Here is an 18352-nt window from a genome sequence, read left to right on the forward strand (position 1 = left end):
CTGAGCACCTTAGCGGCAGCTGAGGAGAGGGAGGCAGGTGAATTTTTCAAAGACTGGGATCCATTGACTCCCCAGGCTCAGGTGATATTCAAAATATTTACCAACAGGCCCGTCTCAGGCACTGACAAGTGGAGGTACCAGATGGGGGCTTGGGGATGTTACTGGTGGTCCATGATGCTTCTGCCACCAGGCCCTACCTCTCCTGTCATAACAGAGAGGAGAACCCAGGAGGTTGCCACACCTGCAGCTGCTGCAGTTTGCTCCTCTGCTGGCCTGGGTGGGGGCCCTTTTGATGGCAACTGTTGCTTGGTGAGTCAGTGTGTCTCTTCCCGCTGGGGCCCTGAGGTGGGAGGGGCAAGGAGCCTCCTCGTACCCCACCCCTAGACCCTTACAAGCTGGAAGTGAAAGTGGAGGCCAAGAGACACAAGCCCAGGGCACGCCCACCGCAGAAGATCAGCATCTTTGCCCTGGGCAGCCTGGCACTGAATTTTTCCTCCAGCTTCCCAGTTCTGAGCCCTTGGCACTGGGTGCCCTTCCCTTGACCCCTCTCCAAGCCTCCAAGTGGCTCCCCAGCTGGCCACAGGCCACACGAACCTTACTCTGGCTGGCAGGCCTGAGGTCGCTGCATGCCAAAGGTGGCAATATGCACAGCCTGGAAGGTAATCCTTTCTTGCTAGGAAAGTGCTTATCTAACTGAGGCAAGCTAGGATTTGAACTGCTAACTGCTAAGCCAGCTTTTTGGAACTTCTTTTTTGTGTCTGGGAGGTACAGCTGGTCCATGAGGAGGTGGCTTCCATTCAGATGCTGGACTGTGCACTCTGGGGTGTTTTCTGCTGAAATTCCCTCTCGTTCTTTGCTGAGTTTCCCAGCCTCTACCTGCCTCTTCTCCACCAACTGGGGCCTACCTGGGCCCTATGAAGTGCCAACCGACCCATCAGCTGTTTATTGTGCACGATGATGTTACAAGATTGGAAGGAAATCCCTGGGTCCAAGGTCTGTGCCAAACAGGCAAGTGATATGGTGATGCTACCTGGCATTGTGCTGTGCCTGGCACAGATTGGTGGCCTGCAGCGGGCCATCCTTTCAGGCCTCTCCCTGAGCCGCAGTGCTCAGGGTTACAACACTTTCCTATCAGGTCACCCACTCCCAGCTCCAGCCCAGACCTGATGAGCTGCTCTTGGCTCCCGTGGCCCCAGAAAGGCCTCAGACTCCAGGCCGTGCCAGGCCCTGGCCCTGGCCATCCCCTCTGCCTGTCTTTAGGTCTTTCTCCCTTGCTCACTTCAGGAGAGTCTCTGCACAAATGTCGCTGTCAGAGGACTTCCCTGCCCTTTCCTATTTCTCATGGCACTTATCACCTGATGTGATAGTGTTTGTAATGTCAAACTCCGTTCTTTTCACTATTTTTTGCTGCTATTTTGCTGTGCCTAGCACAGTGCCTGACCCACTTTAGCTGTCAGTTAAAGAAATGATTGTTCATGAATGAATGAATGAATGAATGAATGAACACTTCTGCTGTTCCCCTCTCAACATGCATGGAGCTCCACACCTACTCCAGGCTTGAGGGCAGGAAGCTCTGTGGGGTGGGAGTCATGGGGCCTGGCTTCTCAATTCACTGCGTGAGCCTGAGTGAGTCATTTAGCTGCCTACTTCTAGTTGTAGGAATAGTGTATGAGAACGCACTTATCATAGAGACATAAAGCCCTGAATGGGATATAAACTTGGTTTGAATCCTGGCTCCACCACCTGCTAGCTGTGTGGCCTTGGGCAACATACCTAACCTCTCTGTGCTTCCATTCCCTCATCTGTGAAATGGGAGTAAAACAGCTTCCTTGAGTCAGTCAAGGTTCTTGCTTGCAAACAATAGCACCAACCCAGAAGCTTACTAAAGGGCTATAGGGAAGCTCTCACAGGCTCAACAGAAAGGTGGAAAACCCAAAACAAAGCTTTCCAGGCCACAAAAATATTCTCTGGAGCACGCCACCAGCACTGCCAACACTGGGCCACAGACCCTGCTGGCCTTCCCTGAATAAACAGACTCTTAGGCAATGCCTCTGATTTGTGACGCTCAGGTCCAGGGGCCAGGGCAGCAAGTAGAGGAGGCTGGCCCCAGCATCACACAGTGAGGAGCTTGCCAAGCAGGGAAGAGACGCCTGTCCACCAACCACATCACATGCAGAGGATTGTCCTGAGGATTAGAGTTAATCCAGAACCTCGAACACACCTAGTGGGAAACCTGGTGGAATCTGCTGGAGTTAGTACATGCTTATCCTGTGACTCAGTGATGTCAAACTAGTGTGCGTGTCTGGAAGACAAGGACAAAAATGTTAACAGCAGCACTATGTGTAATCACCAAAAACTGGGAACAGCCAGATGCCCATCAGGAATGGAATACATGAATAAATAAGTACCCTGGACTACTACACAGCCACGAGAAAGAGCAAACTACAACTACATGTAACAACGTGGAAGAATCTTAACAAACACAACACCAGGCATAAGAAGCCAGGCAGAAAACCATGTAGGTTGTATGGTTTCATTTATTTGCACTTCAAACACAGGCAAAGTGAATGCATGATTTTAGAAGCTGGGATATTGGGTATCCTCCTAGAATGACAGAGAAGAAGGGGCAGGAGTGGGGCTCCTTGTGCTGAGAAAGCTCACTTTCTTGATCTGGGTGCTGGTTTCACAGTGTGTTCACTTTGTGAACCTTCACTGAGTTCTTCATTTATGATTTTGTATTTTTCTCTAGGATCGTTATACTTCAATTAAAAAATCACATACGGGTTTAAGAAAGAAAGAAAGAAAGAAAGAATTTGTCTCTGGGAAGCACTGGGGATAGTGCCCATGGTATGAGATGAATAAATGTTAGGTCGTTGTTGTTACCATTGTCCTTTTCACTGGTTGGTCTCTCTCCCACCCCACACACCCCATCCTCACACACCGTCCTCCCAGGCTGGAAGAGACCCCTGTGTTCTCAACCCTCAAATGCATTCAGTAGGCAGAGCTGGTGCTGCAAGCACGGGGGTTCTGAGCTCATTTGTGAGTGGTGGGGGATGACCTCCTGGCTCAGCACAACCCGTTCACTCCTCAAGGAATTAGCCACTTCCTGCAGAGGCTGGGAGGCCAGAGAGAGTGAGAACTGGGCAAACAAAGGACCTGCAAGTAGCTGAGGACAGGAGTGGAGACAGATCAGCGAGGTGATGGAGAGCTGGGGCCTCGGAGGCAGGGAATGTGTTGGAGCCCATCCTGAGGACAGTAGGAAGCCAGGGTAGGAGTGGTCTGTGTGTGCGTGTGTTGGGCATGGGGGAGGTGTATGTGTCCAGTTTTGCTCTGGCTTTAGTGAGGAGAATGGATGAAAAGGGAGAAAAAAACATTCCAGGAGTCCAATTAGGAAGACTTTGGTGGTGACCAGGTCAGGGTGAGACCATGGAGGTGGAGAGAATTGGAGGATTCATGGGGCATTCTAGGATTAGAACTGGTAGGACTTGGGGATCGTCATCCAGTGTGGAGGGAAGCATGGGGATGGGCGAGGCAGGTGATGACCAGGGGCTTGAGTAGCCCCACAGATGATAGGTCTTGCTCTATCTGGCACCATGGAGGAGCTGGATTTGGGGTGAGGGTAAGTTAGATTTGGGGAGCAGAGTCAGAAGAGACTGAGATGCAGTGGGCAATGCCTGTGGAGGGTGGGCTTGTGGGAGGGAAGGGAAGCCGTGTGCATAGAGAACCCCTGGCTTACAGGGACACTGCCCAGTTTAGGCAGCCAGCTCAGAGGAAAGGCCCAGATTAGGAGAGTGTGAGCCATGGAACCAGGGTTTCTGGGGCTCAGTTAGAAAGGGGGGAAAGGGCTAACAGGGGGATGGGATGGGTGCACAGAGTGAGCCGGGACCAAGGATGACAGAGATGTGGGGCCTGGTGGGCTTAGCTAGTCTCTAAATTTCCAAATCAGTGAGGTGGGCACTGGTGAATGGGAGGACCCTGACCCTTGAGAAGGAGAGCACCCAGCCCAGGGTGGTGGTGCATCAGGGGACATCAGGCTAGATCGCATGTGTGGAGCCTCTGCATGATCTCCAACTAGAACAATATCAATGATAATAGTGAAAGTGGCTCTGGTAGACATTATTACTGTTCAAATTATCTATTGCCTCTCCCTGGGGGAGCATGACACTTCCCATACCTTTGACATCAGGCTTGGCTACCTGACTTGCTTTGGTCAATAACCTGAGCATAAGTGAGGTGTGCCACTTCTAAAAAGAAACTTCAGGAGTCGTGGTGCTGCCACGTTCATTATTATCTCTGCCAGGAGACCTTCAGTGTCCCAGATAAGGGCTGCTCCTTCAACCTGGGTCTTGGAGTGGAGCTGACTTAGTGCAGAGCTGCAGCCAACCCATGACGGACATGTAATGTGAGTCAGAAATAAACCTTGTTGTAAGATGCTAAAATCTGGGGGCTGTTTGTTGCTGCAGTATAACATAGCCTCAGCTGACTGCTACAGCAGCTCGTGGATTTGGAGTGTATACTCTGCACCAGGCACAAATGATGCCATTTGTATAAAATTCTAGAAAACATAAACTTATCTATAGTGACAAAAAGCAGATCAGTGGCTGCCTGGGAACCGGGTGGGAAAGAGGGGGGCAAGAGGGAGGGATTACAAAGGGCATGAGAAAACTTTTGAGGTGACAGATATGTTCATTATCTTAAGTGTGAAGATGGTTACATGACTATATACATGTCAGATCTTACAGACTTTAAATATGTACAGTTTATTGTATGTCAAGTATACCTCAATAAATTGTTTCTATAGAAAACTCAACTCTGTTAGACTAGAATTCTAATAAAATTCTTATCCTTATTTTACAGATGAGGAAAATGAACCTCTTTGGGATTAAATTACTTGCTGAGGGTCACTCAGTTCTTAAAGGCTGGATCCAGAATCTGAACCAGGTGTGCCTGAATTCAAAACCTGTACCTTTTAACCCTAAAGGAGTTTGAGTGGCAGGCCAAGGGTCCAGGGGTGAGGGCCCCCAGGCATGAATATGGGCTACATATGGAACCCCAGAGACAGCCCCTGCTTAAACACAGTGTTCCCCAAGAGTCATCTGGTGGGGGGAGAGGAGGCGGGCAGATGCCAGGCCCCACGGTTTTCAGAGCAGCCCCACGTCTCCTGGAAGAGTAGGCACAGCATGGCAGCAGTGGGGTTCTGGAGCCAGCTGGTACCCACATGGGAGAGCCGGCTGTTAAAATTTCAGGAATTTCACGAATCAGTTGTTAAACATAGCCATTATTAAAAATTAAATCATGTATACTTACAATTAAACAAAATATGTAAAAAACAAAGATTATAATACTCAAAACTCATAGCCTCCTAATTATATTCCCGCTTCTGACTGGTATTTATGCTCTTGTGGTTCTGCACACCACTGTGTCTATTAGGGGGAGATGGTCTCTTCCCAGCTCCGCCTCCTGTGGTAGCTTGAATTCGGACTGGTGGGATTATTTACACCATGGAGATGGGAAAAATGCTAAATCAGTGCTAACCCCTCAAGCCCACCCCCTGTGGATTGTTAAACATTTAATCGTCACATCACTGAGCCCTAGGGTCTTGGGCAGGAGGCTCAGGTCCGGGGCTGAAGGGAGAGGCGAGTACAGACAGAGGCTGGAGGCCCGGGGCTGCCTATAATGATGGTGATAAAATGGCTAGCCTGATTCGACCCTAGCTGCCTGACAAGTTTTTTGTGAATTCCCTCCCTTAATCCTCACCACAACCCTGAGCGGTAAAGTGCTATTACTACCTGCAGATGAGGAAGCCGAGAAGATATAATACTTGCCCAGAGTTGCTCAGCTAGTAAGCGTCACAGGCAGGATTACAAAGCCTGACCCTTAACTGCTACTGTCCACACACTCCTGGCCCCTGAAAGTAGCAGTGTTGGACTCAGGGTCTCGTGTAACCTTCTCCTGAAACCTCCAGCCAGGCACAGGCTCCAGGTCCCTAGGAGCCTGGAGTAGGCTTCAGTGACCACTGGGCCCATGGCCCCAGTTCTCCTGTGGGCAGCCTGTCTTGGGGGCCATGTTTTGTGCAGAACTGAGTACCAGGGAGAGGACTGACCCGTTTCCCATGACCGAGGCCAAGGGCAGGCTGACCCCTTTCCAGAACAGTTTGAGCCTCTCAGGGGCCCTGGAGCACTAGGGGACAAGCTGGGCTGGTGGAAGCCCTGAAGCCTCCTGAGGCCTCTGAAGAGGAGAAATTCCAGAATGCCGAAGCCTGAGGGGCCTCTCAGATCCTCCTCTCAGATCTTCCTCTTCATATGTGAGGAAAGTGAAGGCTTGGGAGTGCAGATGTCCCTGAGACTGAGAAGGGGCTAACTGTCCAGAGTCGAGTTTCAGAGAAGAGAGTTTTGGAAAAGGTCTCAGGCTGCCAGAGCAAGAGGAGGAAGTCCTGGGAGGCCAGAAGGTTGGAGCAGGTCTCCCAGGTGCCATGAAGGTGGTGCCCCGAGGGCCGGTGGGAAGGATGACTGTGATTTTCTTTCTGATGCTGGAGGTGAGGGAGGGTGCAGTGCAGGGTTGGGGGTGACAGGTGGGTGTGCTTCAGGTGAGCCACATGGGGAGTGGACCAAGGCTGGCCTGGAAGAGAATGGGGAAGCTGAGAAGGGCCCCAGGGCCCTGCTGAGTGTAGTGGGTTGAATGGTGTCCCCCCAAAAGACATGTCCAAGTTCTAATCTCTGGAACCTGTGAATGTGACCTTATTTGGAAAAAGGGTGTTTTATGTAATTAAGTTAGGGATCTGGAGATGAGATCATCTTGGATTATTCAGGTGAGCCCTAAATCCAATGACAAGTGTCCTTATAGGAGATACACAGAGATGAAGGCCACGTGACCCCAGGCAGAGATTGGAGTGATGCAGCCACAAGCCAAGGACCACCTGGAGCCACCAGAGGCTGGAAAAGCCACTGAAGCATCCTCCCCAGCACCTTTGGAGGGAGTACGGCCCTGCTGACACTGTGATTTCAGACTGGTGACTCTCCATACCAGCGTGAGAATACGTTTCTGTTGTTTTTGGCCACCCAGTTTGTGGAAGCCCTAGGAAACCCATCGTTGGGAGGTGAAAACGGGCATGTCACAGGGATTCCTCCAGTGCATGGGGCAGTGCCAGGCGGGAAAGGAGGCCCACAGACAGGCAGGTGGAGTGCACTGGGCTTGGGCTGGGTGGGCAGAAAGAAGGCCTGCAGAGGGGGACGGATGGAAAAGACTGTGGGTGGGAGGTGGGGAGAAGCTTGGGGCTCTCGGGGGGATGGGAGAGCCAGGGTCCAGCAGGGGGCTCAGGAGAAGGGCACTTTCAGGAGATGGCGTGTCCTGGGAAGAGATGCGCGAGGGGTGGCCGAGAAGGCAGATGGGGAAACCCCCAGAGCTGAGACTTTCTAAACAAAGAGGCTGACATGCCCAGGGAGAGGCATGCCCAGAGGAGGCATGGGCTATGTCAAGTGGGTCAGAGACAAACACTGCACCGATATCATCCACGAAGGAATCATTACTGAGGGCTCCTGCGGGCCAGACGTTGGTAAACACCGTGCACAGCCTTTCTCGGGTAACTCTCACAACAGCTCGATGAGGGCTAGTTCCCATTTTACAGGCGAGGAAGGCGAAGGCTGGGGGTAAGGTAGTTGCCCAGCTTGTAAGTGTCAGACCCTGACCGGAAGCCACGTGTCTGCCTGCAAAGCTGGCCTCCTTCTGAGCATCCTGCCCTGCCCTCGGAGGCTCCCAGGGCAGCCTGTGGCCAGTGCGGGCTTGGGTGGGGCGTGGAGGGAGCACTAGGATGGGAGCCGGCCCAGGGGAGCGGCGCTCACCCTGCCTTCTTGCCTCGCCTGGCCTGTCCCTCCCTCTCACCCGCCTCAGGGACCGCTGTCCCTCCCGCTAGGCTCCCAGTCCATTCTGTCCCTTCCACGCCTGGGACCCCGCTGGGCTCAACTTCGCATCAACAACAGGCTTTTTCCCACTTCCGGCCTTGCCAAGAGAGTCAGCTCTAGAACTGCTCTTTGTCCTTTTTTTTTTTCTTTTTTTTTTCAAAAAATGTGTTTTTGATCAATTTTATAATAAAACCCAAACTGAATTCTTGAAAACAACAGCCATGAAAAATAATAAAAGAAAAATCTCTCGGTTGCAGGAAGTGCTGACTCCAGTACCATCCTCTCCAGCCCAAGCTGCAGCACTGGTTCCCTCCCCTCTCTCCCCCAAAACCCTACCTCCACCCACCCATGCACAATTCCTGGTACCAAGCCTCCTAAATATCCCCTAGCCCCTTGGTCTCTGCCTGCTGCTGAGATCCTTCACCTCTGGAGAGGCTCTACGCCTCCCAACTGCTCTTCCAGCCTCTAGTCTGAGTCCCCTCCGTGCATGCTCTCCCCAGAGGCTCACTCTGAGAGACAAACCTGACTCCATCAGTGTCCTTTACTCAGAGTTCGTAGAGTCTTAACTCCTTACCACGGCATTCAAGGCTTCAATGTCCAGTCCCTGCTTGCCCCAGCTTCATACCCCACCAGGCACCTGACCCCCTGCCTTTGCATATGCTGGTCCCTCTCTCTGCTTGGGACACCCTTCTTCCACCTGTCCATCAGGATAATTCAACTCAATCCTCAAGACTCAACCCAATTAGTTGCCTCTTTTGATGGCCCTCTCCAGGCAACAGAGTGGCCCTCCTCCCCACTGTCATGACAACTGGGTGAAACCTGCTTCATTCATTCATCTGATACGTGTCCATTCCCATGCTAGGCACTGGGGCACAGCAGAAAACAGTACCGGCCCAGCCTCTGCCCCAGTGGACATTACTATCCCTGCTGCTGTTGCCCAGGTAGACCGTGAGTCCCCCAGGACAGGTGCCACCTGCCTGCACAGAGACGAGCTTGGTGCCCACAGGCAGTGTGTGCTCCTTAAATGTTTGTTGACTGAATGACCAACCGGATGAGTGAGTGAATAACCTTAACCCCTTCCAGCTCCCCCTTCCCCAAAGCTTTTCTATCTCCTTTTCTTTTTTAAGTAGTATTTTAATGGTTTTGGTGCTGGTTGCTGCAAAAATAGTACAGATGTATGTTTGTTCTAACAATTCAAAGAATGCACAGGTGTACAAGGAAAAAATGGTAGTCTCTCCCGGCCCTGCTTCCCCCAGCCCCCTGCATCAAGTCGACCTCACTGAGGCCGATGAGATTAATCATTTGTCAGGTGCATTTCCACCACCCCAACACTCATGACTCTACACAAGTCTACATGCACCAAGAAAGTTCTTATGAAGATGAGTAATAGTAAATATATTACTTCGGCTCTTGCTTTTTTAACTTAAAAATATGCTAGGGGGCTTCCCTGGTGGTGCAGTGGTTGAGAATCCGCCTGCCGATGCAGGGGACGCGGGTTCGTGCCCCGGTCCGGGAAGATCCCACATGCCGTGGAGCGGCTGGGCCCGTGAGCCATGGCCGCTGAGCCTGCGCGTCTGGAGCCTGTGCTCCGCAACGGGAGAGGCCACAACAGTGAGAGGCCCACGTACCACAAAAAAAAAAAAAAAAAAAAAAATGCTAGGGACATCATTTCAAGGTCATATAAACAGAATTAACTTGATCTCCAACTGCTGTGTAATGTTCCCTGTGGATGTTTAATACTTTGTTTAAATGGTACTCTATGTACACTTTGGCCTTTTTTTTTTTTTCCCTGTAACAAGGAATGCTGCAATAAGCCTCCTCCTACACATCTTTGAGTTCTGGTTGGGTTTCTCCACGGTTTAGGATAAAGCCCCCAAAGCAGAGTCACTGGGTCAAAGGGGATATGCATGTGAATTTTTAATAGGTCTTGCCATTTTACTTTCTCAAACAGTCAGAGCAATTCACAAGAGCTCCAAGAGTGTATGAAAACCTGAGTTCCCCATACCCTGGCCAATTCTAGATGTTATCAGTAATCTAAACTTTTGCCCGTATCATGGGCATAAAACGACATCTCATTGTTTTGAAACTGCGTTTCCTGAATACAACTAAGGTGGAACATCTTTTTATGCGATGGTTGGCCTTTTTTATTTCCTCTTCTGTGAGTTTTTGCCAGTTTTCAATGAAAAAATCACCTTGTAGGAACTTTTAAAACATTATTGAGGGGCTTCCCTGGTGGCGCAGTGGTTGGGAGTCTGCCTGCCAATGCAGGGGACACGGGTTCGGGCCCCGATCCGGGAAGATCCCACATGCCGCGGAGCGGCTGGGCCCGTGAGCCATGGCTGCTGAGCCTGCATGTCCGGAGCCTGTGCTCTGCAACGGGAGAGGCCCGTGTACCAAAAAAAAAAAAAAAAAACATTATTGATATTCTTTGTTGTATGTGTTGCAAATATTATAATCCTGTGTAATAATCGTCCTTTGCCATACAGAAGTTTGTATATGCTTAAATGATTTTTAACTCCTTATTACAGGAATTTGAAAACATACTCAAAAGTAATGAGAACGATATAAGGAACTCTCAGTGTACCTACCTCTGAGCTCCAACAGTGATCAAGATAAGGCTAATTTTTCCCCCAGTGTGAAGTTTCCCTATTGACGTTGCTTGTGGTGGTTTTTTTTGCAGAAAAAAAATTTTTTTTTGTAGTCAAATTTATCAGTCTTTTCTTTTGAGGCTTCAGGTTTTGTATAATATTTATAAAGGACTTGCCCACTCTGAGATTAAAAAAAAAATTCTCCCATAGTTTCATTCAGTAGTTATAAAGCATGATTTGTTTTTCATGGTGGGATAGTATTTCATTATATGGGAAGACCATAATTTACTCAACCAATCACCTATAGCTGCATATTTGGGCTATTTCTGATTTCTCCTGAATTATAAATAATACAAGTCAGTAAAAGCCTTGTCCATGAATATTCTAGTTCATCAGGCTAAATTCCTGAAAGTGACCTTCATTTCCATCCCCAAACTGCCCTCCAGAAAGTCGGGCTGCATTTCTGCCACAGTGGCTTGTGTATTACTCTCAAAATGCCCTCAGAGCCTAAAGCAGAAAGGCAGGGACCCAGAATGGAAGATTCTCTCCTGGCCTGACTGAGCCTTTCTTTGGCTTGTCAGCCACAGAAAGGATTATGTCAAATATGCTAGAGGAGAGGGCCAGGCAGCATGAGACTGGAGGCCCAGAGTAGCTGCTAGGGTATCACTCAGAGCCAACTTTTACTTTACATACAATTCTATGCTCCAATAAACTTGTGACCTGGCTTTTAAGAGCACAGGAACAAATGAGAAAGGGGAAGCAAGGCTGCTACTAAGAGCACCCTAGCCCACTTGTGCTGTTTCTAAAGGAAGAGCAAGTGCATGTCAGTCAAAAAGCAACCACTTTGGACTATGGTGATGCAGTGCTAAACTGTCCCACAGATCCCAGTAATGGATGAGGGAGAGTCAGTTAGACTGGGTGATCTCTAAATTTGCTTCTAAACCTGAGATTCTGGAAGGTATCTTGAACTTTGTGGTAGGCAGAGTAATGCCCCCTCCCTGAAGATGCCCTTGTCCTAATCCCTGGATTCTGTGAATGTGCTTTGCTATGTGGCAAAGAGTAATTAAAATTGCTATCAGCTAACCTTAAAATAGAGAGATTATCCTGGATTATCAGAGTGGACACAATGTAATCACAAGGATCCTTAAAAGCAGATGCAGGAGGCCAAAGAAGAGTTAATGTCAGAGTGATACAATGTCAGAAAGACTGGATGGGCCACTGCTGGCTTTGAAAATGGTAGGGGACCACAAGCCAAGGAATGTGGGCAGCCAGAAAAGGCAAAGAAATGGATGTTCTGTAGAGCCTCCAGAAGGAAGCCCTGTGGACACCCTTGAATATAGCTTAGTGAGATCCATCTTGGACTTGACTTACAAAACTGTAAGATAATAAGCGTGTTGTTTTAAGTTTGTGTTAATTTGTTACAACAGCCATAGAAAGGGAATACAAATATCATCTTGTACTGCCCAGTAAAAAAGATACCCAGAGAAGAGGAGTGCCCTGCCCCTGGCCGCACAGCCTCTGGAAGCAACATACTCCTGGCTCTGGTCTTTTTTTTTTTTTTTTTTCCCTAGGTCCTGCTGCTTAGGTCCTCTGCCTTCTTAATGATGAGCCCCAGGTATCACGAAAGTTAAATTCTGTGCTGCCGACATTCAGTTATCTGGAACAGCCATCTCCGGAGGATGCCCAGTTTATTTTTTTTGAATGGGTGGGGCTCCCCCCACCCCCCGCGCCCCAACTCGAAGGGCGAGGCTTTGTGTCCCTCCCACAAGGGCAGATGCTGTCCAGATTGGGGGGGGGCGGGGCTGGGGGGCGTAGCGGGGTGGGGTGTGGAAGCGGGAGACGTGGAACCGAAGAGCAATTACAGGGCCTGCGGGCCGGCCGTCGTTGGAGTGGCTCCCCGTCGGGGGTGCTCCTGGGAGGCTGCGGGCAGGCGGGGGAGGAGTCCGGGCGGAGCTGCGGGGGGGCAGAGGTTCACCCGGGAGGAGTAGTGGTCGGGTCAGGTTACTTCCCTTTATAAAGAAGGGGAAAGGAGGAGTCAGGTCCTGGTGGGCAGTGTCCGTGGCTGGTCCGGCTCGTCGTTCGGGAGAGGAGGCTCCGAGCAGGTCAGGGTCGGGCGCCCTGGCGGCCACAGGCAAGTGGGGCGCGGTGGAGAGGGTCTGCGGGGCGCGGAGGGGCTGCGGGGCAGCTGCGGGGCGGCAGCCACTGTGAGGAAGGGACATCGACGCAAGCGCGCGCAGAGATCCCGACGTCCCTGCCGACGCCCCCTTCTCAGACCGGTACACTGAGGTCCAAGGAGAGCGAAGAATTCTTTTGGCTGACATCCCGCTATGATCTCGCGGCCGAGTTGGTTCCGCAGCGGGCCTATCAGCCGGGCGGGGGGCCGCCCACCTGGAGAGGTGGTCCCCAGGGCGGGGAGGGCGGCTGCCGGCGCCTCTGGGGGAGGACAGATGTAGAGACCCCACTGGTGCAGCAGACTCTACCCTGCTGGGGTCTGAGGCAGGGTGGTGTGGGGACAGAGGTGCGAGCGTGGTGACTATGAGGCACAGCAGCTGAGACTCGTAGTGGGCGGGGTGGAGCCAAAGATGAACGGAATCCCTGCCAGCCCTTGGGGTCTATACAGCCCCCAGAGGAGGAGGGGGGGGTCCAGGGTCAAGGCCGCAGCAGGAGTCCTTAGCTAACCTTGGACGTTTTGCCTCCGTCCAAAGCCCTCCCCCCGACCGCTTAAAGGGAATTCCTATTTTTAAGCACCCATTGAACAATCGTCGTCTCCCTTGCTCCTTACAACCCCATACTTTGCGGGTTTTCCTGAGGCAGGAACGGAGTGCCTGCCCTGCTCCAGCACTCCCTGGCAGCCGAGATGATCAGTGCTCCTACTGCAGCCTGCACTTGTTCTGGGGAGGGGTCCTCCAGATGGAGCCAGTGGGGTCCTAACTCTGCACCTCCAAACCCCCAGCAGTGCAGTGGGCAGGGGTGCCCCAGCTAGGTCATGCCTTGGGTTTTGTAACTTGAATCCACCTCCTCCCTCCAACCCAGCCCAGGGACTGCACCAACCAGGCAGTGTGGTCGAATGGTCAGAGCACTTTTCTCAGTCAGGCCTAAGGTATGATTGTGGCTTAGTCTCTGAGTTTCTAACTAACCTGGACCTCTCTGGGCCTTGCCTTATTCACCTGTAAAAGCAGAATCTTGGACTAGATGGGCCCTCCCGTTGGTTGTTTGTGTTTGTGGAGCTGGCTGTAGATAGGTGGGGGAGGGGAGAAATGAGGGCATGGTCACACAGAAGTGGAAATGGGCCTCCAATCCACCAAAGGTCCCTTTTGGACACATTGGGGGCAGGGGAGGTGGGGAAGGCAGGGTGCCTCGCCCCTCTCTGGCAGTGGGCTGGCATCCTCCACTAGCCCACCTCCCTAAAGAGCCCTAGTGTAAGGCTAGACTATTGGTGGAAGAAAACTTACCCCAGAGAGCTGCTCCCACTTCAGAGATGGAGAAACAGGCTCAACTGTGTGAGGCAGACCGGCCACCTGCCCTGTGATTCCCCCAGAGCCTTCTAGGGAGTGGGGCATCAGCTCCTTCCCACTTCCACAACGCTTAAGCCAAGTCCTCCAGCCCCTTTGCTTCAAGAGTTTTATTGCTAAGCATTCTGAGAAGACAGGTGGGGGTCCCCACATGGGAAGGCATCAATCAGGGAATTGGAATGGGGCCTAGTTCCTGGGCCTCTGGCTCTGGTGGAAAATCCAGGACCCCATGCTGGGGGCTATTCGAGAGTCTAAGAGGGATGGCAGGGACAGTAGGCCAGCTGTTCACACTGAGTCCCCTGGGTGCCTTCCTTCACACAGCCATCACCTCCAGCCTGGGCCCAACCCTGGGTGTCTGTCATTGGAGACGCTACAGTGGTTCGGCTGCACCCTTGAAGGCAAGCCAGGGTCCTCCACAGAGACCTGTGTCTCATAGCAAAGCGCTCCCCCTCTGATAAGAAGTTCCACTTCCTAGAACCAGCCCCCGCTCCCGGTCCTGGTCTGGGGGCAGGGAGTTCATGGCCCCTTTGTAGAGACCCCAAGCTGACTTCCACCAGGTTCCCAGTCTCTCAGCTATTCCTTGCAGCAGCCACTCCTGCCCCATGTCCCTTAGTGTGCCTCTAAAATTCAGAAGAAGGGACACACAGTTCCCCTAAAAGATGATCAGGTCTTTCATCCTGCCCAGATTGGCCTTGCTTAACTTGTGGTCATGTGTTGTTATGTTAAAAGGTGTGTGTCTCCTCCTGTGGTCCTTTAACCCTCCTGGGCACTGCATAGTAGGAAATGTGGGGAGCTGTATGAGAGGATGCTTTGAGAGGCATATATAGTTAAGCAATAGAACCTGCGACTAACTAGCTGTGTGACCTTGGGCAAGTCACTTAACTTCTCTGTGCCTTGGTTTTCTCAACAGCCAAATGGTGGTGATTATCCTGATGGTGATTATCTGTTCAGTTACACAGATGGGAGTTTCCAGACAGGATCCACAGCCCAGAATGGCCCTTCCAAGGCTGGTGTACTTCCCCGACTCCAAGAGGGCCCCTTCTGCTCCTTCGCTCCTGAGTGCCCTTGGATTGGGCTCCAGAGGCCAAAACAGGAGCTAACTTCCCATTAGGGCCTTCTGCGGTTCTCACAGGATGGACAATGTCCAAGGCTCCCAGAGGAAGCACCCTGGGGTCTGGCCCAGGCCCAGCCTCATGCAGCTGTGGGTGGAGACCTCAGAAGTCTGGGAGAAGGCCAGGGGCCGGAGGGGCCAGAATGTGCCCTGCACTGGGGCTCCAGCCTCCTCCCTGCTCCTAACTCGCTGCTCCTTCAGAGCAGACAGATGGGCTTCAGGTTGTTCCATAGCTCCCAGCCTGCCCAGCCCCGCAGCTGAGGAGGATAGGGCGGGGAGGTGTTGTGTGAACATGAACAGCAGCTTACCTCTAGACCCAGTGATCTGTGAGGGAGCCTGGATTGCACAGTTGTTTGCCTGACTGCTGGCCCTGTCTTTCCCCACTACAGCCCCTCCCAGGCTCCTGGCGTTGTCATGTTTGAATACAAGGAAACTTATACCCCCATATCTGAGATAAAGCTGACTTTTCCCGTTCAATTAATGTCTTCTACACGAGTGGCTATGCCTCAAATATTCGCTAACATGATTGTTGTCAACCTTAATTTTTTTTTTTTTTTTTTTTTTTTTGCGGTGCACGAGCCTCTCACTGTTGTGGCCTCTCCCATTGCGGAGCACAGGCTCCAGACGCGCAGGCTTAGCGGCCATGGCTCACGGGGCCTAGCCGCTCCGCGGCATGTGGGATCCTCCCGGACTGGGGCACGAACCCATGTCCCTTGCATCGGCAGGCGGACTCTCAACCACTGCGCCACCAAGGAGGCCCTAATTTTTTTTTTTTTTTTAATTTAGAACTTTTGTTCCCAGACCAAAACATAGGCAGGGCAGAAATATATAAACCCATAGATAGGAAGGCTGCTTTGGTTGAGACTGGGGCTGGGTACTCAGCTTCTCCCCCATCAAGAAATGAATGGTAAAAGGAATGCACACATTCTGCTCACCTGCAGAAATCTTCCACTCCAAAGACAGTCTGCAGGTGATGCCACCCCAGAATCATACAAGGTGGAGCAGTGATTCCTCAAGTGAGTGCAGCTAAACAAGATGATTTTAGTGGCTACCTAGATGAATAGTTTTAAAATCAATAGTCATAAATTGAAATGTGTATCAGAAAAAATATAAGGCAATACATCCAACCATGACTTCATGGTCGTTATTGCTCAGAAGGAGAGTAAGTAGTGAATTTATTTAAAGAAAAATGTTAACTAAATAATGTACAGGAGGATCACAGATATGGCAAAACTCACAAAAGTGGTTTGTATGCACAATCTAGGAGCCCAAGAAGGAACATGAGGCATAGAGGGGAAATCTGTGCTGAGGATCCAGGGTCTGAATTAACGCCGAGTTCGGTCTTTAACCACTGCCTCTCGTTTTCTTATGGCTGCTCCATTTCGCAAGCATGTGTTACCTGCCTGCTGTGTACTAGGTGCTTGCCTGGTATGGAGGATACCAACCTCATGGCGCTGAGTCTTGGGGGTGCTGGGAGGGCTGCCCCGGCATAGCATTGCTGAAGTGAGCCTCCAGGATGAGCGGGTGGTATGTGAGGGAAAGACAGAAGCTGTCCAGGCCTCGAGAGAAGCTCGGGGTGAGGGTGAGGGTGGAGTGGGGGTGGAGGAAGGAAGAGATGGTGGGCTTGAGAAACCAAAAGAGGCCAGTGGGGCAGAGCAACAGGGGGAGAAGGCTTGAGATGAGACCAGAGAATCACCGGAGGCTAGATCACACCGGACCTATAAGCCAAGGCAAGGATTGTGGACATTGTCATTCATTTAGCCAGCATTGAGCTTCTGCCCTGTGCTAGGCATGGAGGGGTGTACAAAGTCACAGAGGCTCCCCTTGAGGTGCCTAGGTCTAGTGAGAAGCTTTTGAACACATAGATGGCTTTAAGTGCTGTGATAGAGGTGTGAACCAGAGGCCAGGGAAGCACCCGGGGGAAAGGGGCTGCCTGTTCATGAAAAGGCAGTGACGTTTGAGCTGGGTTTTGAAAGATGAGTAGGAGTTTGACAGGAAGGAGAGGAAAGGCATTCCTGGCAGTGGAAACAGGATGGGTAAAGGCACAGAGGTATGAAAAAGCCCAGGGAGTTTGGGGAAATACCCACGACTGGATTGGGGAAATATCCACAACTGGAGCCACATCGGGCATTGGAAAGAGGAGAGGCCAGAGGGTCAAGTCCACAGAAGGTTTTCAGGCTCAAGTCAGAGCTGAGGTTTCATTCCACAAGCAGTAAGGAGCCAGAGACCAGATTCAAGCAGGAGAGGACGATCCCACTGGCAAGGTGTGTGGGCAGGTTGGGTGACAGGGGAGAAGAGCATGGTTACTGCTACCCAGTGGGGTGTGGAGATGGCCATGCCTGGGCCTTGGCAGGGGGCTGGAAGACGGATCCCTTTTTATTATCGGAGAAGGTGGGGGCTGTGGAGCATGCCCTTCTATGTGCCCCCAGCCTGGGCTGGCACAGTACCCAGAACAGGGACCTCTCATTACAGGGCAATGGGCTGCCTGCTGTGCCAGCTTTGAAGACCAGAGGCCCTTTCCAAAAGGGTAAAGATCCCAGCCAGCTGGGCCCACGGGCTGTGTCCAAAGCAAAACAGGAAAAGGCCACGGTGGGCCAGGCAAGCCTCTTTCTTTGGAGTAGAGATTAGGCCAATCAGGCTTATGTGTCTTTTTGCTGCAAAGGTGGGAGAGGGCTGCAGGTCCTACAGTGTGAAACTTATTGCAAGGGGATGCATGACCCCTGGGTGCCAGCCTTCAGGGGTACAACGGAGATGGCTTTCCTTGGCAAATTCTAGCCCTGATGAAGGGAGACTGGAAGCGCATACTTCTCACTCTCAGTCACCCTCAGGGGCTGCTGCCCCCTCTGTCACCATGCCCAGGTTGGAGCCCTCCCTCCGTACTTGGCTTCCCACTCTTGCCCCTTGGCCATCAGCCCAGGCCTAATAGGGGTGGCTGTAGGTCACTGCAATGGGAAGTCCACACTGTCCAGACCAAGGCCCTGGGGAGCAGGTCTCTAGAGAAAAGGAGGGAAGTGCTGACGGCTCAGGGCACCCTTGAACCCAAAGATGGGCACCCAGGATTCCCTGAAAACCCTGTACAGGAATGCCTGAATGAATTAACCTATGAATACTTACCATCCATGCATGCATTTGTTTACCAAGCCTCCAGGCAGGCTCAGGGGTCGCTGGCCCAAGCCAGGGCAGGGAGTGGCCAATGAATGAGAAGCTGACAGACGAGATGAGGGAGGAGACGAGCGTGGGCCC

The 18352-nt window shown here is 51.7% G+C and overlaps 1 protein-coding gene across 1 annotated transcript in view; it reads left to right on the plus strand.

Annotated features, from left to right (window-relative positions):
* Positions 1-7027, plus strand: part of AP3S2 (adaptor related protein complex 3 subunit sigma 2) — a 69958-nt gene extending 62931 nt beyond the window's left edge. The window contains exons 7-9 of the mRNA XM_007106069.4: positions 108-4402; positions 4858-4941; positions 6844-7027. The gene's annotated coding sequence lies outside the window, so the exon portion shown is untranslated. The remainder of the gene's footprint in view (positions 1-107; positions 4403-4857; positions 4942-6843) is intronic.
* Positions 7028-18352: the final 11325 nt, after the last annotated feature.

This window comes from Physeter macrocephalus, chromosome 11 (assembly GCF_002837175.3).
Source record: "Physeter macrocephalus isolate SW-GA chromosome 11, ASM283717v5, whole genome shotgun sequence".
NCBI classification, from domain to species: domain Eukaryota; kingdom Metazoa; phylum Chordata; class Mammalia; order Artiodactyla; family Physeteridae; genus Physeter; species Physeter macrocephalus.